Below are 24184 nucleotides of genomic sequence, written 5' to 3' on the forward strand. Positions count from 1 at the left end.
GTATGATCTTGGACAAATCACTTAATCTCATTGCCTTGTAAAAAAGGGGGGGATTATCTAATTTGTAAAAGCAAGAAAAAGTTATGGAGAGACAGATTTTTAAATCAACAAAAAGTAAAACTCTTTCAGAATTAGAGCTATTCAAAATGAAATAAGCTATTTCCAAAAAGAGTCTGAAAGTGCTGAAAATCTTCAGTCTGAAACTATAAAAACATTTTTACATATAGTAGCTAGAACTTATATAACTCTTTAAGGTTTACCAAGCTCTTAATGTATATTATCTCATTTGATCTTCACAACAATCCTGTGTGTTGTTTTATAGATGAGGAAACCAAGAAAGGCTAAGTGACTTGCCTTCTATCCCACAGCTAGGAGAAGTCTGAGGTAGGATTTGAACTCAAGTCATCCTGACTCTATTACCCTATTCTATTACTCTATTCTAGGGTAATTCTACTTCATGTATTCAATTCAATTCAGTAAAAAAAATTATCATGTGTGTATTATATATGAGGCATTGTTTAGGGTCTTGGGAAACAAAGACAAAACCAAATTTTTTTCTGACCCCCACAGAGCCTACATTCAACTGTGAGGAAACAGAAAGGACAAAGGTAGATAATTACAGAGTAGAATGCAAGTATATCAGACACAACCTACCATCCTTTGCTACTGTTTACTCATTCCTCTCTGGATTTTTATGACACAGTTGCTCAGTGGTCCTCCTATATTTGTTTGATGTTCATCAATTTCCTTCCATCAATAACCTTAGGTGACCCCTAAAAATCCATACTATTTCGTCTTCTTTTCTCTCTCTCAAATCCTCTCACAGGTTTCATCAGCTCCCATGAGTTCAAGTCATCTCCATAAAGATAAATTTCAGTCTAGTTCTCAACTAGTATCAATAATTGCTTATTGAATATTTCCACTTGAATGTCTCATTGCACCATCTCAAATTCCACCTTGTCAAAAAGGAGCTCATCCCCGCCCCCCATGAATTCCTTTCTCTAAATGTCTTTTCTGTTTGGTCACCACTATTCTAATTACCCAGGGACCCAGTCTTGGAACCATCCCCAACTCTCCCTTATTCCCCATAATCCAATAAATTGACTAATTGTGTCTATTCTATTTCTACAGAATATATTTCATTCTTCCCTAATCTCCATTTACACAGCCAGAAGTTGGTTTATTTTGGCCCTCATTTATTGCCTGGTTAATTGCAAAAGCCTACTAATGAGTCTTCCTGAGTCTTCCTGCTTCCAGTCTGTCCCTTCTCCATTCTCTATCCAGCTGTCAAAATAATCTTAAAAATCAAGTCTGATCATGCCATTTTCCTGATCCAGAAACTTTAGTTACCTTGGCTTCTACAAAATACATTCTTAGGTTGGCATTTATAACTTTTTACAAGTTGACTAGGTGGAGCAATGGATAAAGCACTAGGCCTGAAATCAGGTAAACCTGAAGTCAAAGTGAACCTCAGATATTTCCTAGCTCCTGCGCAAATCATTTAACCCCTATTTGCCTCAGTTTCCTCTTTTACAAAATAAGATGGAGAAGGAAATAGGAAACTACTTTAATATCTTTGCCAAGAAAACCCCAAATGGGATCACAAAGTGATCATGACTGAAATAATGGAGCAACAACACAAATTTGTTCCAATCTATCTTTCCAGACTTCCTATATATTACCCATATTCTCACATTCTACAATAAAGCCAAATTGGTCAATTTGCCATCCCTAGAACTTGGCACATCATTTCATCCTCCATGCCTTTATTTAGACTGTTCCCCATGCCTAGAATGTAGTCTCATCTCCTTGCTGCCTCTTAAAATACTTAGATCCCATGGGAAGTCTTTCTTTATCCCCTTAGTTCTTGCTCAGGTTACTCAAGTTATCATCTTTATTCTAATCTGTTTATTCGTTATTTCTATTCTTTCATTCATTCATTCATTCGTTCATTCATTTACACACACACACACACACACACACACACACACACATTAAGCTCTTCAAAGGGAACATAACCAAAATAACTTCTTTCACGTTAATAATGACATGAGTTGACTAACCATGATGGTTTTCAGTTCCTTTCAGTTGTTCAGAGATCTAGGACAATCCTGTAAGATCAGTTATGGACAACACCATACACATCCAGAGGAAAATAAAACAAAACAAAAAACAATCCATAGAATCTGAATGGATGCCATGCTCACTTGAAAAACTTTTCTTATGTTTTTCTTTCCTATCCCGTGTGTTTTCTTTCTTTACCCTTAGTCCTAATTCCTTATATGCAAAATTACTAATAAATGAACATACAATGAACATGTACAACTTTTACCAGACTGTTTGCCACTGAAGGGAGGGGGGTGGAAAGGGAGGATGGTAGAAAAAATATGTAATTTATAAATATGCAAGTGAATGAATGTTAAAAAAACTTTCATAAAATTTAATTGGAAAAATAAAATATCAATCCATAAAAAAAACTAAAAATTAAGTTCTTTGAGGATGAGATACTTTTTGTTTTGTTTCTATATATCCAGGATCTATCAAAGTGCTTTGGGCATAAGAAGTGTTTGAAAAATATCTCGTGGGATTACATTAAAAACACATTTTGAATTAGGGAAAATTAATAAATGGGAGGTACAGGTAAAGTTTTTTGGAGGACAGAGAACTTAAACTAACACTTAAAGGAAAGTCAGGATTGTTAGAGACCACCTTTAAAAGTGTAGATGGAGGGAAGAGAAGAAATAAACATTTATTCAGATGCATAGGATGTTCAAGATTTCTAGTACATTTGGTAGAGGACTACCAAGCCCTTCTCAGGGCTGCTCATCCACCTTTGATGTCCATCTGATTCCCAGTTCTCACTGAGTAAAACCATCTTAGAAAACAGGTTAAACCAGGTTGAGGGTAACCCTATTGGTGAGTTGGGGGATGTTTACCCAAACATGTAAAGACCTCTATTAGACTAGGCAAATGGGAACACAATGCCATAGGAGCTAGCTAGAGATGAGATGTCTTATAGAGAGAATGAGATTTATGTGAGTACAAGAAGGAAGACATAAGAGGAAGAAGATATCTAAGATAAAGGGCAATTTGTTTCAATTGTGTCTGATTCTTCTTGACCCCATTTGGGGTTTTTTGGAGTGGTTTACCATTTCCTTCTCCAGTTCATTTTACATATGAGGAAATTGAAGCAAACAGGATTAAGGACTGACCTAGGGCTGGATTTGAATTTAGGTCTTCCTGACTCCAGGAACTGCACATAGACCCACCTGGCTGCCCTAGTGATGACAGTGCTGAAATGTTAATCCAGAATGGCACTTTAACATGCTGTGATCTTTTTCCTTGTTCAAGATTCCTATAAATGTTATTTCAAATTATCCTGAGGCAGAGAGTAATACTGAAGAACATTATGCCAATTGTGGATATTTCACTCAAAATTAGAAATGACTTGGATATAAATTAATGATAGCTTCAATAAAATAATTTCTGGAAGACTTAAGACTAAGTTGAAGAGTAGTATAATACCAATACCAGGCCTATATTTAGAAAAAATCATAAAAAAATGAGAAAACTTTCACAAGTTCCAAAATATTTTATAGCAGTTCTTTTTGTAGTGGCACAGAATTGGAAATTGTGGGGATGCCCATCAATTGAGGAATGGTTGAACAAGTTATGGTACATGAATGTTATGAAATATACTATTGCTCTACTATTTCCACGAATGGTCAAACTCTAGAGAAGCATGTAATGAATTATAGGAACTGATGCTGAGCAAAGGGAGCAGAAACAAAAGAACATTGTACAGTACATTAACAACAACACTTTGAGTTGATAATCCTTGATAGATGCAGCTCCTCTTAGCAGTCCAGAGAGCCAGGATAACCCTGGGAGATCTGTTATGGACAACGCTATCCACATCCAGAGGAAGAAAAACAAAACAAAACAAAACATGTACAGAATCTGAATGAACTTCACTTTCAAAAATTTCTTTTGTTTTCTTTCCTATTTCAAGATTTGCTTTCTTTTCCCTTACTCCTAATTCCTCATAAAGAAAATGACTAATTTATAAACATTCAAACACATATGTATATGTACAATATTCACCAGACTGTTCGCTGCTGAGGGGAAGGGGTTTGAAAGGGAGGGTGGAAGGAAAGTATGTAACTTATAAATATGCATGTGCGTGTGGATGAATGTTGAAAAACTTTCATAACATGTAATTGGAAAAAATAAAATATCAATTGGGAAAAAATTTTAAAAAAGTAAAGCCTGATGACTAACTGATTGAACGTTCAGGTCTCGCATGGGACACATGTTGATTGTGTGACCTTGGACAAATCATTTAACTTTGTGCCTGTGCAATTCTAACCTACATTAGTAGAAGGAGTTTCATCACCTGGAAGTTTCCTGTTACAATAAAATCAGAGATTCAATCCCTGTCCCTATCCTTCCACCATTGTGATTCCATCTTATTCTTAGGGACTATGTTTTTCAAGGTTCTTACCTGAGGAATCCTCTAATTGAGCACCTGTTGAACAAAAGCTATCCAAGGGTATGCCCTTTATCCAAGTCAATACATGAAAATATCCTAAACAGGATATGAAAGGAAATATAAAGAGTCACCCTGTAAGTGTGTGGCATCTAGAACAAATTATAGAATCCCAGAAGAGAATGGATCAAGAATCATTTAGTCAAATCCCTACCTTAATAGGAGTCCCTTCTTAGACATCCCTAGTCAACTAACCAGATTCCACTTGAAAATTCTAGTGATAGTGAACTGATTTTCTACTGAATGGTTCATTCTACTTTTGGACATCTAATTGTTAGGAAATTTTCAAGGGAACAAGTTAACAGGAGTATTGAGGAGGGAACTTTTGTTTAGGACTCCATAGGTTTTGAGATTTCTTTCAGTTCTATCATTCTGAGTTACAGTGACTGAAGTATCCCTAACTCTACCCACCATCTAAGATTATGGTCTTGGACAATTTCCCTAGTTGATGGTGCCTTAGGGAAATCTTTAGTGATCACCTTCCAATACGCCAGGCTTCCTGGCCTAATCTTGCATCTATTACAAAAAAGTGTGGAGTAAGCTAAAATCTGAGATTGTGAGAGTGATTTGGAGAGAAATGAGTTTCTCCCAGAGGGAATAAGTCACACTTTGACACACAAGGGAAGTGCAGGGGAAATTGCAAATAATATTTTCTGTTTGAAATAGTTGGTTGCAAAATGTATGGAGAGTTTTATTTAATTGGCCAGGGAAAAGTCCAAAATGAAGCCAAAATAATCAGGGTAATTAATCTACCAAGGCAACAATCCCAACCACTTCTGTCTAGAGATCAGCCCAGTGGTTTTCAAACCAAAAAGTACATAAGGGATATGTGTGTTTAATCAGAAGAAATGTACAGAAAGGTGGAGAGCTTGGAAATTGAAACAGCTAAATTGTTAACTTTAGAATAATCTAAATGGAGGAGCCCAGAGTTCAAACTAGTATAGTTGGAAAGCACTGCATAAGGAATCAAGAGACCTTGGCACAGTGAGGCAAGCAGTAGTGAGTAATAGGTATAGAGTCAGGGCACAGAGGTTCAAATCCTGCCACTCATTCTCTGACTGATCATTAAAAGTTATTTCTGCTTTTTTAGCCTTGGTTTCCTCATGTTAAATTAGAGGGTAAGAACACTACAACCCCTTCCCCCTCTAAAGTTATGACTTGGGTTGAAGTCCCAGCTCTGCCTCCACCGACCAGCCAGGAGATTTTGAGTAAGTCTTTTTTTAACTTCTCTGGGTTTTAGCATAATCTTCTTTTATAATCCATAAAACTATCTTCTGCTTGTTTTGTCAAGTCAAGATGACAAATACTTATTCAGTACATATTCTTTCCAGACTTTCTGCTAAGAGCTAGGGGATACAAAGAAAAGTAAAAAAGCAGACCCTACCCTCAAGAAGCTTATAGTCTGGGGCAGCTAGGTGGAGCAGTGGATAGAACACCGGCCCTGGAGTCAGGAGTACCTGAGTTCAAATGTGGTCTCAGACACTTAATAATCACCTAGCTGTGTGGCCTTGGGCAAGTCACTTAACCCTGTTTGCCTTGCAAAAACCTTTAAAAAAAAAGCTTATAGTCTAATGGGGAAGAAGATGACATACACCAATGATATTCAAACAAGAAGAATGAAAGATAATAGGAAATAAACTCAAATGGAAAGCACTATTTTATCCTCTAAATGACCTACTATAAGGCTATCCATAGAGTAGGTGTTTAATAACTAACTTAGATAAGTTGGATTTTGAGAGAATTTTTTTTCTTCCAATCCTTTTGCAACTTTTCCTCTCAAAATTTTTAAGTTTTTGTGTAAAAGCTCCCCTGGATATGAAGAGTGTGCTTCTTCATAAGTATTGCCATTTTACAGCAGTTATGTTGCTACTTAAATTAGGTTGAGTAGTGGGAAACTCCTTAGCTGGGAAAATCAGTCTGGACTGTCATACTAACAAGGTTAACCTCAGGAAGCTGAAATCAGAGAGATTTTCTCCTTTTACTTATGCTGTCAATTAATTGGCGATATTGAACTTTTTTTCAGTGATTTGGATAAAAGAATAGATAATATGTTTAATGAATGTGTGGATGACACAAAACTGAAGAATAAACTAAAACACTGAATAGTAGAATTAAGACCCAAAAAGATCTCGACAGGCTGGCCCTGGGCTCAATCTTCTCTTACTCCACACTAATAAGATAAAATTTTAACAGGGATAAATTTAAAGTTTTACACTTGACTTTTTAAAAAATCAACTTCAAAAATAAAAGGTGAAGGTGGTAAGACAGAATGATGGCTCATCTGCCAGAGGATCTGGGAGTGTTAGTAAAGAGCAGGTTCATGAATCAAGGGGGTAAATGATGAAGTAGCCAAGAAAGATCATTAATGCAATTTTAGGTTACACTAAAAAAGGCAACTGTTGGCATTTAGGTAGCAGTGTACAGAGAGTGTTATTCCTGGAGTCAAGAACACTCATTTTCCTGAGTTCAAATTTGGCCTCAGTCACTTACTAGCTGGATGACCATGGACAAGTCACTTTACCCTGTTTGCCTCAGTTTACTCATCTGTAAAGTGAACTGGGGAAGGAAATGCAAACCATTCCAGTCTCTGGAAACTTACTTATACACTTACAAACAAATCCAAGAAAACCCCAAATGGGACTATGAAGAATTGGACACAACTGAAATGATGGAACAGCAAGAAGAAAAAGAGAATCTGACAATAAGGAAGTAATGATTCTTCTTTCTTTTCTCCTGGACAGATCCTATTTGGGATATTATTTTTAATTTGATGCACCGTATTTTAGGGAAGACATTGAAGGACAATTAGAGAGAATCTAAAGGAGAACAAGCAGAATGGTGAATAGTTAACCCCTTGCAATAAATTAGTTGAAGAATCCAGGAATTTTCAAATATCTGACAGGCTATTCAATAGAAGAGGGATTCAACTTATTCTGTTTTGTTTCACTAGTGGGAAAAATGTCATTATTTTGTTATTGTTTTGATGGGGAAGTCATATTCAATATTCTATCAGGGGGCAGCTAGGTGGCACAGTGGATAGAGTACTGGCCCTGGAGTCAGGAGGGTCTGAGACACTTAATAATTGCCTAGCTGTGTGACTTTGGACAAGTTTCTCTTAACCCTACTGCCTTAAATAAAAATTTAAAAAATTAATTAAAAAATATATTCTATTAGAATCTTTGTATTAGAAAGGATTGTTAGAGGTTACCCAGTCATTTTTACTGAAAACATTGTTTTCAGAAATATATTCTTTGGTCTGCCACTTACAAGCATACATATGTGTGAGAGCGTGTGTGGTGTGTGTGTGTGTGTGTGTGTGTGTGTGTATTGTGTGTGTAAGCTTTAATAGCTTAAAACTGTATGTATAGTTTTGGAATATGGTGGGAAAATAGAGACAATTATAAATAGATATACAAATATACATAGTATGTATGTACACATATAATTATATGCAAATATATGTGAGATGAGTATATGTAAATATGAGATATATGTGTAAATACTATGTGTATATATATATAATATCACTGCTTGATCATCTCAGAGAAAAACAAAAATCAAATATGATTAACAAGGTCATGTATCCTATTGTGTAAAAAAAGAGAAAAAGGTATTTCTGTCTTCTGAAATGGTGAAAAATGGAAAGGGGGAAGGGAGGTGTGGGTAGGAAGAAGTAATGTGATTTAGAACTTGTGTAATATTTTCATAATTGCAATGACATAAATATTAACTAGATATTACTTCCCACTTTTTTTATGATTCCTTCCTGTTATAAAAATGGGGGAATTAAGACAGACATTGTCTATTCTGTGCTACTGAATACTATTGTGTTGAGTATTCACAAGTTGCTTATCTCATTATGAATTAGTGGGTCACTCTGAGGAGACAGTATATACTAGGCAAGTTAAACTACCAGCACCATCTTAACTAACATCACTGCTTGAAAAAATACAATACAATAAATACATTAAATACAATAAAATACAATAATTGAAAGAGAGAAAGGAGAAAGAGAGAGAGAGAGAGAGAGAGAGGCCTTGAACTCAAGGGCCTTGCAGAGACATTATCCTGGAAAGTGACACTTGTAAAAATGGTGGTTGAAAATTCTTCCTTCCCATGGCATGATCAAAAGGTTAAAAATCATAAATTGATATGATTCATGAGTAGAAATGCCCTTAAAAGGGGGGCATTCCTTTCTCCCCTACCAAAGAACCTTAATGACCAAGAGATCTTTCAATCTAACTAATGAAACTTTCCAAATGTATTTTCTCTTCCATTAGAATGTGAACTCCTTGAGAGTCTGAAGTTTCTTATTGTTTCTCTTTGTAAGTCCAAGACACTCAGCGCAGTGCTTTACACACACACACACACACACACACACACACACACAAACACACACACACACAAACACACAAAATGTTTTTTTTTTCTTCCATTCATTCATTATCATAGCCTTGACAGCCATTCCTATTTTAGTTAAGATAATGAACAAATGAAATACACTAGACTGGAAGTCAAAAGTCATGGATTCAACTCTTGACTCTGTCTTTTTAACCCCTTCTATTTAATGTTTTTTCTACTGTCTTGCTTCTTCCATATTTTTCCTCTGTTTCAATCTTAATTCCAATACTAGTGAAATTCCAAGATTCCAGGTCCTACAAAATATTGTTCAGATGAAGTTATTGTATTTATCATATGATTGAGGAAATTGAGTAAAGTGATTTGTCTAGTGCTGTAACATTGATAAGTGTTAGAAATGGAACTGACTCAAGTTCAGAATTGTTGTTATTGCCAAGGAATTCTTCAACGTAACCAATACAAGTCTCCTTCTTTCTCCGACTTTGCAAGAGCAACAAAGAACAAAACAGAGGAAAACACAGACACACACACACTCAACATAAAGTCACATTAAAAAGTCACTTAGTGACATCCCAATCTATACTAATTCTTTTCTAACTAATAAGATTTTAGTGTTCCTTCCATTATATATGACTGCCTTTTGGAAAGCAATTACCATGCCACATTCTTCCTTCACAATCCTCACATTTCATGATACCATGATGGACATGTAAGCAGTACTCAAAAGTTTGAAATAATGAATAAATAATAGCTTTGAAAAATTATTAAATTTCACTTAGTTTGCCTCCCATTCCCCAGTAAGAATTCAAGACATTTCAAAGATATTTATTTTCAAGGAATAATCAGCAAAATTGATTTTCATCATCCATCCAAAGGAAGAGAAGACAACATAGAGTGTAACACTACTTGGTATTTGAATATATTCCAGGAAAGGATTGAGGACTTCCCAGCAACAAAAATACAATAATTGAATGATAAAAATCAGTCCCCAGATTTGGAATCTTTTCTCAGACAGTTACTTTCTGATGTCTCCTTTGAGATTTTCTTATGAGGACTTGCATGACTTCAACAATTCAAGTTATGGTCAGGAATCCAAGAAATTGAGAATAGGAAAGGCCCTGAGGCCCTGATTTTAGTCAATCAAACCTAGTTTGTCTAGCCTTAATTAAAGCCCATTTCTTCTTAGTCAGACTTTTGTGGACATAGATGTCCACAAAGGTAGAGAAGATAACAGTTCTACTGACCTGGAGACTGATCATATCTTTGAAAATGATTTGTTCCTATAAACTAATATGCCTTGCTTTTTTCCTATCTTGATCATGTATGCTGTATATTTAAACCAAATATTTAAGCTCTCTAGAAGATATGTGGTCATGGGGTTAATGTAGCAGAGAAGTTATTTTCTTTAAGCCAAAAACCTTGGGGAAAGGAATTACATGCTTCATACAAAGTGATCAGTGCTAAATATACAGCATAAGGAGACAAAAATAATATAAGTAGTTTACAAAAAGAAGGAAGAGAAGAAAGAAAGAAAGAAAGAAAGAAAGAAAGAAAGAAAGAAAGAAAGAAAGAAAGAAAGAAAGAAAGAAAAGAAAGAGAACTTCCAAGAACTTAAAATACTTAACTCATATCCCAACTACCCTAACTCTATGCCAGACACAGACAGTGCAAGCAATCTCATAAACCTGAGCTCCAAGGTCTGACTGTGTAGTTTTGACCCAGTCTCCCCAGCATTAAACCTCTCTGAATCTCTTTTACCTCAACAAAAGGAGGCAGAAACTAAAAAGACACAACCACAGAAAAGACATGGAGAATAACTGGAGGAGAAAGTAGAAGTGGAAAAGTCTGAAGTGACTAGAGCAGCAACAACCTTTATACTCAAAGGAATGGGAACTGGAAATACAAATAAGGTGACTCCTTTCTACATGTAGTTTACTCTGATTCAAGGACTTGGCCTTGGCCCCAATGTAACCAACTATGAAGAAATTGAAAATGCTTAACCATGGATGGATTAGGGGTTAGGGAATCTGAGAAGCAGTTAAAGTGTGAGGGGCCAAAGAGTGAAGAAGGAAGCCAGATACAAGCATTTAGAAATCTACGAGAGAGGGGCTGAAAAATTAAAGGATCAAGTGAATAACTTTGAATATATATATATATATATATATATATATATATATATATATATATACTAGCTAATTAACAGGTCACTCAATGGGTTCATAAAGACTAAAGGAAAAATTAGTAAAAACTCAGAGAGGACACAACTCAGTGATGATGTATATTATTATGAAGGAAAATTATTAATTAAATTTCCTGATCAAAAAATGTATATATAAATATATATTTATATATATTATTTCCTAGACTCCCCAGAAATCATGTAATAACCATGAGAAACATTTTAGCCCATTACCTAGGAAATGGTATGTTATTTGCATTGATTTCAATTTTGTAGTGAAAAGGGAAACAATTTTTTTAAAAAGGAATGATATTAATACTCCCTAGTACTAGAAAAACCCAAGAGAATAAATTATGCAGAAAAAGAACTCTCCATTTGACAAAACTTCTGGGAAAATTGGAAAACAGCATGACAGAAATTAAGTTTGAACCAACACCTACTCTTTGTACTTCAGCAATATAAAAATGAATGCTTAACATGAATATTAAAGGACATGTCATTTAAGATATGAAGAGAGAGAGAGAGAGAGAGAGAGAGAGAGAGAGAGAGAGAATAATTCTTCTCAAAATAAAAAAAGTGATTTTTAAAAATGAAGAAGTAGATCATTTTAATTACGAGAAATTGTGCTGATACAATAAATATACCTAGGATAGTAATAGAAGGTATTGATAAAGAAAAAAATCTTTGCATCAAAAATCTTTGCTAAGGTTTTGATATTCAAAAATATTAACACAAATAATTAATCGACAGAATTAGCACAATATAAGAACTATTCCTCCAGTGGATAAATTGTTAAAGAATTTGAGCAAACACTTCTCAAAAGCATTTCAAACTATTTATAAGAATATGAAATATTGTTTTCAAATCAGTAATAATTAGAGATACAGGGAATTATCATCATTTGCCATACTTATCTTCTGGAATGTCAAAGTGAACACTAATTAGTAAATGCTGAACTATTGTTTCTAGGAAAAACCCAGGTCAGGTGCCTGCAAGTCAATAGTCACATTTATTTTAGCATTTTCTAGAGAAGTCTCATGTACAGATTGGGAAATTTTTCTCTTCCTTTTTCTGATTGTACGATATTGATAATCATTAATATTGAACTCAGGGTCAAAAACACTATTGCTTAGGCCTGAATGATGTTAATTTGCTAAGGGACATCACAGTTTTCTTGGAGCTTAGGAATATTAGACAGCATTTCAAACTACAGTCTACATTCAAGGACCATTTTAAATAATGAAGTCACCAACAAAAATGTAAAAATGTAAAAAATTTAAATAAAAGTGTCACTAAATAGATTGGGAAAGAGATATTTGTTTATAATCTGAGATGGCAGAGTGCCAGGTCTGGGACCAGGAAAACCTGAGTTCAAATCTGACATCAGATACTTACCAGCTATGTGTCTTTGGACAAGTTACTTAATCTTGGTTTAACTCAGTTTCCTCATCTGTAAAATGGGGATAATAATCACATCTACCTCCCAGGGTTGTTATGAGGATCAAATAAGATAATAATTGTAAAGTGCTTAGCATGGTTTCTGGCATATCCTAAGTGTTGGATTTTCAGTTGTTAAGATGTTTTTCAATCATGTCCCCATGACTGACCCTATATAAGATTCATGGCCCTATTTGGAGTTTTCTTGCCAAAGACAGGAGTGGCTTGCCATTTCCTTCTCTAGCTCACTTTACAGATGAGGAAACTGAAGCAAACAGTGTCAAATGACTTGCCCAGGATCACATAGCTAATCAAGGTCTGAGGTCAGATTTGAACTCAGGAAGATGAGCCTTCCTTACCCCAGGCCTGGCATCATTTATCCATTGCACCATCTTGCTATTGTGTAAATATTAGTCCATTATAGCTTTTATTATTGTTCAACCTTAGCTGGGAATTCAAATTTTTCATAGTGCTACACATGTTACTGAATGACCTCAAAATCAGTTTGAATATTGATTTGGGCATATCAAATAATTTTGATCCAGGAAGTGAATTCACAGATATGGAATTCATAAATAATGAAGATCAATTATATGTAAATAGAAAGGATGACAAAAGTTGCAGAAGATATATGAGAAAGATGGGGAAGAAGATTTGTGATTTTGTGAGGGAAACAAGGGGACAGGTTAAGGATTTGAAATACTGCATGAACTACTGGCCTCAATAGGCTTATTAATTTTTTTGAATTGCTTTTTCCAATTATTTTTTAGTTTTAGTTTTAGGGAACAATTATCTGGGTAAAGTAGTTTAAGATAAAATAAAGATAAGGTAAAAATAACAAATAATTTAAAATAATAAATTAGAGCTCTTAACACAGAATTTAAGAGAATTAATAAGAAAATCCTGAATGGACAAGACACATTTGGAGAATCTCTAAAAATTAGAGGCTCTAAAAGAGAGAATGACAATGTTTGAACAGAAAAATATAGAAATAGAATAAAAGTTTTTCAAAGATACACAAAGAGCAATAACTATAATAAAATATATAGATTTTCCAAAAACCAGAGTAAGTGGCCATGGGAAAGGGATGTACCGAGATAATATAAAGGTCATTAGTCTCTAGGTAGAATATTGTAAAATAAAGCCATACTGAAAAAAACAAAATTATTAAACTTCATAAAACTTATGATTATGGATAATCAAATCCATGAATCTGTGCATAGGTGCAAAGGACCATTAGAAAAACATTTTCGTAGCAAAGAAACATATCCCTTCCTCCAGTATTAACTCCTGGAGGAAAAAGCCCCAATTGCCTTGTACAACTTTGAAGGAAAGAAAAATCTCTTCCACTTAACTATACACATAAAAACTATACAGATAAAAAATAATTCATTTAAAAAGAACTTAAGACAGACTGGGTCTCTATCTAGTCCATGCTGAAAGTACTAAGACTCCTCATGGGCCCAATTTTACTATAATTTGCATGAGAGCTTTTGATTAACTCTGCTTTGACTTATGCTAGTTCACTCCTTCCTTTGGCGTGTGGTAGTCCATTTGTATATAAGAGCTCTCCATATTAAAAATGAACTGATGCAGATCTCTGATTGTCATAACCCACTTCTTTGCTTAAGATCAGTCTTAGCCTTCACAGTAGCTAGTATTATAGGAATGAACCACCATACCTGGTTAAGTAGAAAATTTTAGATAACAATGGTAATTTTTGGTAATTTAGATAATAATGGTAAAAAGGGTTGTTAAATTAAATAGGGGGGTTAAATTAAAAATATTGAAAATTTAATGCGGACTCACCTTCTTGAGTTCAAATCCAGTCTCAAACATTTACTAGCAGTAAGACCCAGGCAGGTAACAATTTCTTCATCTGTTAAATAAGCTGAAGGAAAAGGCCAACCATTCCAGTATCTTCCTCACAAAAACCCCAAATGGGTTTATTATTAAGAGTCAGTTACAACTGAAATGACTGAACAACAACACGAGTAGAAAAAGCTTCAATGCCTTCAGGCATGTTTCATATAAAGGTTGGTTTTGCTTAACTCTTCATTTTTTATTTCATTTGTATTCATATCTTTTATTTTTTTACATAGCCTTCATTATGATAAACTTGATAAACATCCCAAACATGAAGATGTCAATATCTAAGAACAGGGGGAAAAAATGACTGTTGGTAACACTAAACCTCTATTGCATAGTTTACTTTTTTTAAGTATATATTACATTCTGGGGCAGCTAGGTGGCATAGTAGATAGAACACAGGTCCTGGAGTCAGGAGGACCTGAGTTCAAATTTGACCTCAGACACTTAATAATTGCCTATCCATGTGTGAACTTGGGCAAGTCACTTAACCCCATTGCCTTACCAAAAAAAAAACCTAAAAAAGTATAAATTGCATTCTACATGGCATTGTCCTATTTATCTGTATCCCCTCCTGAACTTTCTTCTGGAAGACCTTCTGGTCTCTTCCCTTATTTCTTAAATGTTTTGCTGGTTCTCTTTTTTCCTTTAAAAAAATCTCTTTTTAATATTTTTAATTTTCTGGACAAGGAAAGGCTTGCTAGGTAGGAGAGGAAAGGGCTTTATTCAGAATTGAATAGAAGTGGGAAAGGGATCAATAATGTGCTTTGTGAAAATTAATATTTTTGATGGTCCTATAAAGCCATAGAGCAAAGGAAAATGCTTGTTAAAAAAACTAAAGCAAAAAATACAATGAGATAAGATAAGGGGAACTAGGCTTCCAAAACTCTGAAAGATACCAGAGACTAGGTTTAGAGACTGTATGTCTGTACCCCTCCCAATAATTAGCTTATTATTTTTTAGATTTTGGAAGTCACAGTCATTCTTGAAGATTCTGGGTTTGCATCAACAGATGAGATCACTGGGAGATCTAAAGCTAAAAAGGACTTGGATGAAGAAACTGAGACCCAGGGCGTCTGGCTTGTCCAAGATCACAAAGGGATTAAGCTTCAAGGATAAAATGGATTTTAGTTCCACAGACTCTAGGGCCAGGATCATGTCATGATCTCTAGACTGCTCTCCGGACTCTCTCTTCTACTGTGCCCCAGAAATTTCTTTATCCTGAAAGTTCTCTCCAGCTCTGAAATTCATATATAAGAAATACTCACCATGTTGTGACCTCTCCTTCTGATTAGATGACTCCTCCCTAAAACTCAGGATTACGAGGATGTTCAGGTCAGCTGTCTTTTTTTCTCTCCATGCATCCAATATTTTCATCTTTTCCTCTCCCTGCCCCCAACCTGACATCAAGTTCTTGTTATGTGTGTCTTCCTCCATTAGAATGTAAGTTCCCTGAGGGCAGGGACTGTCTTTTATTCCTAGTTCATGTGTCACAGTGACTAGTTCAGAATAGACCTTGCTATTCAGTCTAGTTGATTCAGTTGTCTCTGACTTGTCATGACCCCATTTAGAGTTTTTTTGGCAAAGATGCTGGGCCACTAGGTGATGCAGTGGTAAAGTGCAAGACTTGGAGTCAAAAAGACTTGAGTTCAAATCCAGATTCAGACACTTATTAACTGTGTGACCCTGGAAAAAAAACACTTAACTCTGTTAAGTTTCCTCATCTGTAAAATGAACTGGAGAAGAAAATGGCAAACCATTCTAGTACCTTTGCCAAGATAATCCTAAAAGGGGTCACAAAAAGTTGGACATGACTAAATAACAACAGGAAGGAGAAACTTCTTTGTAAATAACATGTATAAAGGCTGAAAGTTTCAACATTTGGTAACTTTCATAGAATCATAGAATTCAGATGTAATTCAGGTGGAAGGGACCTCAGAGGTTTGCCCATCCTGACTTCCTGCATCCTCTAATGATGTTTCAGCAGAGATCTCTTCTCTTCCAATCAAGTGAACCTAAGGCAGATGAGCATATCTGAGCTTAAAAAGTACTTTACAAATTTTCCTTTGACTCCTATTATGATGATGGAATGATAGTCTATTGCTAATTATGAATGAGTTAAATTAATTCATACCCTCTTCACTAATGTTCATCATAAACATCTTCAAAATAGAGGTATGCATCCATAATGCCTAAGTGGCATATCAGTCCACAAACATTTATGATGCATCTCTGTCTCTTAGCATGAAGTAGACCCTTGCTATATGGTTTTTTCCCCTTGGTCATCATAGGTTTGGATCAGGCAGAACCATAGAAGCAACTTAACCCATCCTCTTCATTTTAGAGATGAGAAAACTGACTCTCAAGAGGTTAGGTGACTCAGGTGGCAAGAAATAAATTTGGGATTTAGACCCAGATCTTCTTACTCTAAGTTCATCAGTCTTAAGATTGCATCACACTGCTCTACCTTGTCATAAGCCTGACTAACTTCTGACTGACTCCTCACCTCTCCTTTAGGGATAATATTAATATATGAAGGCTTTCACAATAACTTCTGAAGTATTTTCGGCTGAAGGCATCAAATAAGCATCTTGTGAGTATCATTCTGTGTCTCCTGGACTTAATAAATTTCATACTGTCCTAACTTCCGACTTCACCATCATGCTTGGTCATTAAAGGTTTTGTTTGCTAGTAGCTTGGAGAGTGGTGGTGATGATATTACAGTTTTTACATGGAAGAAGAGCAGTGTTCATTCATATGTTGCTGTTGTTCAATCATGTTGCAGTTGTGTTCCAATCTTCATAACCCCATATGGGGTTTTCTTGGCAAAGATACTGGAATGATTTGACTTTTCCTTTTCCAGCTCATTTCAGATGAGGAAATTGAGGCAGAGAGGGTTAAGTGACTAGCCCAGGGTCACACAGATACTAAGTGGAACTAAGAAAGTCTTCCTTTTGTATGAAATAAATGCTGCTCTTTACTTTTTTTACCTTTTTACCTTTTCCTATCCAATTTTATTTTTTAGAATCACCCCATCATTCACAATGCAGTCCCAAATTTTCTTTCAATCTACTCTATTAGTGATAACAATTTTAAGAATTCTGATAACATTTTCATATTAAAGAAGTAAACATTCCTTAATGAGTTCCTTATATTAAAGTTTAATTTTTCTTTATATTTCTTCTGGATCTTTTATATAAAACTTATAGAAATGAGGAGTGAAAAAACTGATATAGAGAAAGCAGGTGGAGATGGAGGACTGGTATCATCAGATCAGAATTGAAGAGGAAACAAGGTGTACATCTTGGTGGAGAAGTCTGCTGGACTTGGATGAGAGAACTGAGGGACAATGAAAAGGAAGAAATTTGAGAAGTGGGAGGACATTAAGATTCAGGAGGATAGGAGGGTAAAATTAGTAAGGGACTCTTGGATGAGTAGAATAAGAAATAAAAGGAAAAGGGGAAAAGATTAGGTAACAGGGATAAGGTGAGAAGAGAGGTTGAGGAAGACACTAGTGAGTAAAATAAGATGAAGGGAAATTCACAAATCATGATTATTGAATGTGAATGGAATGAATTCACCCACAAAACAGTAGCAGAAAAATCATAAACCAACAAGTTATTGTTTATAAGAAACAAATTTAAGAATGAGAGATATACACAGGGAATAAAAATGGAAACAGAGAAAATGTATGCTTTGGCTGATGCAAAAGAGCAGGAACAGCAATTATAATTTCTGACAAAGTTATAGCTAAACTAGAATTAATTAAAAGAAATAAACAGGGTAACTATATTTTGATAAAAAAGTACAATAGACAATGAAACAATATGGAAGTTATATGTACCAAATATGATAGCATCTAAATTTTTAAAAGAAAAGTTAAATGAATTACAAGTGGAGATGGATATTAGTACTATAATAGTTGGGGATTTTTAATCTTCCGCTCTCAAAACGAGGTAAATCTAAAAAAAAGAAAGAAGAAGAGAATAGAATCTTAAATAATCTAGTGATGATAGTTATCTGGAGAGAATTGATTGGAAATAGAAGGAAATACACCTTTTTCTCAGTGGTTTATGGTACAAAGCTCTGACCATATATCAGCACATAAAAATTTCGTAGTGAAAAGAAGTTAAAAGTATTCTTTTCAAATCACAATAAAAAAAAGATTGTATTCAATAAGGGGGCATGGAAGCATAGATTTAAAACTAATTAGAGGAAGGGAAGAGGCGGGGCAAGAAGACATAGTACAATGAGGCTAAGTGATTTGCTCAGAGTTACACAGCTAAAAATATCAAATGCTGAGGTCAAATTTGAACTCAGGTCCTCCTGACTGCAGAGCTGTGTTATATCCTCTATGCCACCTAATGACACAATCCATTTACATAGCAAGTTAGATATAAATGATTGAAAATCTGCATTTTTTTTTTCATTACAATGATAGCTGGAAGAGTATTGGATTTGGAGTCAGAAGAGTTTGGTTCAAATCTTGGCTTGGTTATTTTGCTATGTTGGTTTGTGGGCAAGTAACAATCTTTCTAGCTTTCCATTCTTTATCTGTCTTCTACTGTATTTCAGACCCTGTACTAATGGTCAGAGCTCCCTTCCCCCAAAAAAAGGTAAAAACCACTCCCTACTCTCAAGACACCAGTCTAATGAAAGAATATAATGAGACAACATGAAAAAAATGTATAGTTTTATAGAGGATAAATTGGAGATATAATCAAAAGTGGGAAGGTAACAGCATTAAGGGGTATTGGGAAAGGGGTTTTGTAGAAAATGAGACTTCCGTTGTAATTTGACAGAAGTCAAGAAAGCCAGTAGACAGAGATAAGGAAGAAGAGACTTCTTGACATGGGAAACCACTATTGAAAACACTCAGTAGGGTGGCTAGGTGGCGCAGTGGATAGAGCACTGGCCCTGGAGTCAGGAGGACCTGAGTTCAAATCCGACCTCAGACACTTAATAATTACCTAGCTGTGTGGCCTTGGGCAAGCCACTTAACCCCATTTGCCTTGAAAAATCCTTAAAAAAAAAAAAAAAAAAGAAAGAAAGCACTCAGTCAAGAGAGATTTTTTGGTGTGAAAAAAACAAGGATGTCAATGTCAATGGAAGGAAGAATGTAAGTAGGAGAACAAGGAGTAAGAAAATTGTGAAAATTGAGGTAGTGGGTGGGTTATACAGAGCTTTGAATGTTAGAGGATTTTTATTTGATCCTAGAGGTACAAATGAAATATTGAAATTTTGCTTTTTTTCAAATTAAGGGGGAAAGGGGAAAGTACTATGGCCAGATCCAGTTTAATAAAAAGATAATGGTTAGACTAAGTGGCCTCTAAGTTCCCTTCTAGTTTTAAATCTAGCATATTTTGACCAAATACCAAGATTCCCCCCCCCCCATTATTCCTTTGCTAGAGACTCCTAGCTCCAAACTATCATATTTTCTATTCTTAGGCTTATATACCTTCTCCTTAACCTTTTTCCTCCCACTTTACTAGGTGTAATTAGGTAAGCTTATTTTCAATTCAGCCCTATATTCCTAAACTGGAAACTTTTTCTACATTCCTAACATAATATAAGAGATAAAGGAGGTGCTAGGATTCTCTGTCTTCAAGGAGACAGATTTGGAGATAACACTGGAGAGTCACCTTGGATCTAAAAATACAAAATATCATATTTCTAAAATTAAACCTAATATTACATTCCTAGCATTAAACCTATGCCACTTGAGATCATAAAAAGAAAAACTAAATTAGACTTTGGAACTTGTTGAGTGTCCTATAATTCTTTGAATAATTCAACCTCTGGTAATTTGGTTTTACAAAGAAATCTTTTGGTGATTTATAACATATATAGGCAACCTGATATAACTCATCATTAAAGATATCTGAATGAATTAGAATGAAAACTCCATAAGACAATGGAGATCTCAACTATCTTTAATTTATTACCTTAGAGGGCTGCTTGAGGTTCAGAGAGGTTGTGACTTTCCAGTGGCCACTTGGAAAATAAATTTCAGAGGAATGATTTGAACCTGTCTTTTGATACCAAGTACAATATCTGCATATGTCTTGCATATATATACACATATATATATATTTATATGTATGTTTGTGTTTACTTTTTGTGTGCACATTCTTAAATTTGTTCATGTTTCTTAGTCCCTAGGAACTATAAAAAATAAATTTTTCATCTCAATAGAATAGGATGTAGTCACTGTGTCAGAAGGTTTTACTTAACTATTTTTTTCTTTTCCTTTTGTGCAAAGAAAGGTTTGTTTTTCAAAGGAGGATTGAGGGAAACAAATTCAGAAGTAATTGTGAAGTAAAATCACATGGTCCTTGGAGGAAGAATTCACAATTTCCCAGACTGAGTTTCTCTAAACAGGAGCACAGAGTAACTCAAATACAGAGTAACTCATCTTACACCACACACTACAGTAAGTTCCAAATGGATAATTTAAATATAAAATTCACATTAATATCAAATTGAGGGGCGGCTAGGTGGCGTAGTGGATAAAGCACTGGCCTTGGAGTCAGGAGTACCTGGGTTCAAATCCGGTCTCAGACACTTAATAATTACCTAGCTGTGTGGCCTTGGGCAAGCCACTTAACCCCATTTGCCTTGCGAAAACCTAAAAAAAAAATATCAAATTGAAAGGACATAGTATTTAGAAGTACAAATTGGAGAATTCTCAACCAAACAAGGAGTAGAGGTCAGTATAAAAGATTGCATAAAATTTTAAAAGCTTTTGTACAAACAAAATAAAAGCATCAATGTTAGGATAAAACAGGAGTCTGTCAATTAAGAAAAAATTTTGCCAAGCATCTTTTAGATAAAAGTATGATATCCAAAATATATATAAACCTAATAGAAATATATGAGAAAGAACAATCCTCTCAAAAATAGTGGTCAAAAGTTGGAAATTTTTCGTAGGAATAATTGAAACTATTGATGTCTGTATGAAAAATTGCTCCAAATTACTAATAACAAGAAAAATTCAAATTAAATAACAACAAATAAACTGGTAACAATTAAGAAGGTAAGGATAGTCTATTCTGAAAAGGTGACAGGAAGACAGATATAGAAATGCATTGTTAGTAGCTTTAAATTGGTTCAACCAATTCACAAGTTAGAACACAATTTGCAATTATGTAAGACAAGTTGCCAAATTTTTATGTCCTTTAATCTAAAGATCCCACCCCATGGAGATCAAAGACTGAAAAGTCTTATATAAACTAAATATTTGTAATTGACTTTTATGGTAGTGACAACTGAACAAGCTCTGGCATATAAACATCAAGAAATATTATTGCATTGTAAGAAATTTTGATTATAAAGAATAAAAAAAATTGATGATAGATCAACTCCCAAAGGATAAAATAAGCAGAACCAAGAGAACACTATAGCAACTATAACAATGCAAATAAAAAGCACAGTGAAATGAAGCTGAATGTTGAATAGTTATACTAGCCAATCTTGACTGTAGAGAAGAGAGGATGAAGTACTTACCTTCTTTCTGTACAGAACAGTGAGGGTTATGCCTGTAGACTGTTTCATGTTTTATCAGATGCATTCATTGTGTCACTATTTCTCTTTTGTGCAAGGGAAGGATTATTTTTCAGAAAAGAAATGAGGTACAAAAAATCTGCATGTGATCATGAAACAAAAAAAAATTAGTAAAATTGTATGGAGAGACAAAAGAAGGAATTGTTTATTTAAAAGGATGGAAAACAACTTCCATCACTCTCTAGAGTTCTGAGGTTTTAAGTTTTTCAGCTAAGTTCCTTCCTTAATTTCCAGTATTCTACCTTTATCGACCACCCTATTAAAACCTCCTTTACTTTATCTTCTCCAATAAAGCAATACCAAGTTTTTATCCTCTCTTTTATTCTCAGCAAGATTTAAAGGTTTCAAGGAACTCACCTCATTGTCATCTTTGAGAAGTTTTGAGCTTTCATTATTAGTATTCATGACCTGACTTGGGATCACAGAGTTAGAGCTGAAAGTAAATTTAGAGATTATCTAGCGCTGCTCAAATTTTCAGGTGGAGAAACTGAGACATAGATTGGAAAGTGACTTGACCTAAGTACCACAATTACCTAGTGGCATACCTATGACTTGAAACCTACTTCTTTAACTCCAAATTCTACTACACAATATTTCACACACACACCTCTTCTAACCACATATGGCAGAATTTTCAGGCATAAAACGTGTTTTTGTGTATACATACATACATATATATATATATATTCAAAAAGTCATATTAAAAGCACTCTTAATTGTAACCCCTTGCCTCTTGTGTCCTTGACAGTTACCTCCTTTGCTTCCCCCCCAGTCCAGATTCTGTTGGACTTAATTATACCGAAAAGAAAAATGCCCTCAGTAAAAATGCTAAAAATCTCTTAAGAAAAAGGAGAATGAATCATTTTTAGGTGAGTCAGCCAAATACTAATTAAGAAGAATTATCTTAATCCCCCATAAAACTTGGCAGGAGGAATGACATAAAGTCAAGATGCCTTTAATTCTGATATTTGCTATGCCCATAGAAAGGTCCTCAGGAGAGACTGAGCAAGAACAGCATTAAGCAATATAACTTGGAAGGAGGAAAGGTTATTCTGGGGCAAATTCTTTCTCAGAACTCCTGATTGAGATTTGCAATGTGACTGTGGCTGGTCCTAAACTCTGTGAAGATTTGACTTTGAAGAGGTCCCCAAAGAATTATCAACCCTATTGAATTTTTAAAAATAATATTGTGATAGAACTACTGTGCTATATAAAATGAAGGGCTTGATGATCTTAGAAAAATATGGACCAATTTGCATGAAATAATGAAGCATATCTAAGAGAACACATTATACAGTAATATCTCTATTGTTTTGAGAACAACTTTGAGCGAATAAGTAATTTTGAATATTATAAATAACCAAATTGATAACAGGGGACATATGAAGAAAGATGCTATCTGCATCCAAAGAAGGAACTTGTAAATAGAAGTGAACAGAATGAGTTTACACACACACACACACACACACACACACACACACACACACACACACATATCTGCCTATATATATATATATATATATATATATATATATGCATATTTGTGATTAGTGGTAGCCATCTCTAGAGTGGTAGAAGAAAGAAAAAAAGTAATTTACATGATGACTTTATTATATATTTAAAAGGAATAGCAAGTTGTACATACTTTATTTGTAGTTTTGTCTGCAATTATCTTTTTTATTATAGTAGATTTTATACCATATATATTCCAGAAATTAAAAATAAAATAAATTTAAATTTTAAAAAAGAAAACAATAGTACCATATAGAAAACAGAAACTCCACAAATAATAAATGTCAAAAATTAAAGTTTCTGATTACAGGCCTGTAGTTTCCCTTCTATTTTTAAGTCAGCAGCAAATCTACAACTAGCTTGGGGTAACAGGAATCTCCCAATATCCTGGTGGGTGGGAAAAGAGAATGAAAGGCAGCTTGATGAATTGGAGGTAGAAAAGGTAGCTTCCTACTATGATCATCAGTTTCATTTTATCTCATGGTCATTTGACTCAGAGTATCTTGTAGCATAGTCAATCCCAAGGTACCATCACCATACTGCCTCTTAGTAGCTACCTTCCCCAAGATTTGTATGGTGACAGACCAACTCTCAGGACAACAGGAAAGACTGTATCTATGGTACAAGTATCATTCAGTGTTGTCACTATCTTCTGTTACCCTTTTCTCCAGATAAATTTGTCTCTAGCACAAAAATTCCTACTTATGCATCTGGTC

General features: G+C 34.7%; 1 long non-coding RNA gene across 1 annotated transcript in view; it reads right to left on the bottom strand.

Moving 5' to 3' along the window:
• Window positions 1-24184, bottom strand: part of LOC141514398 (uncharacterized) — a 104545-nt gene that overhangs the window by 21559 nt on the left and 58802 nt on the right. Inside the window, exon 2 of the long non-coding RNA XR_012476023.1 lies at window positions 21900-22035. This is a non-coding gene — a long non-coding RNA (uncharacterized LOC141514398). The remainder of the gene's footprint in view (window positions 1-21899; window positions 22036-24184) is intronic.

The sequence above is a fragment of the Macrotis lagotis genome, chromosome 1, assembly GCF_037893015.1.
Source record: "Macrotis lagotis isolate mMagLag1 chromosome 1, bilby.v1.9.chrom.fasta, whole genome shotgun sequence".
Classification (NCBI taxonomy): Eukaryota; Metazoa; Chordata; class Mammalia; order Peramelemorphia; family Peramelidae; genus Macrotis; species Macrotis lagotis.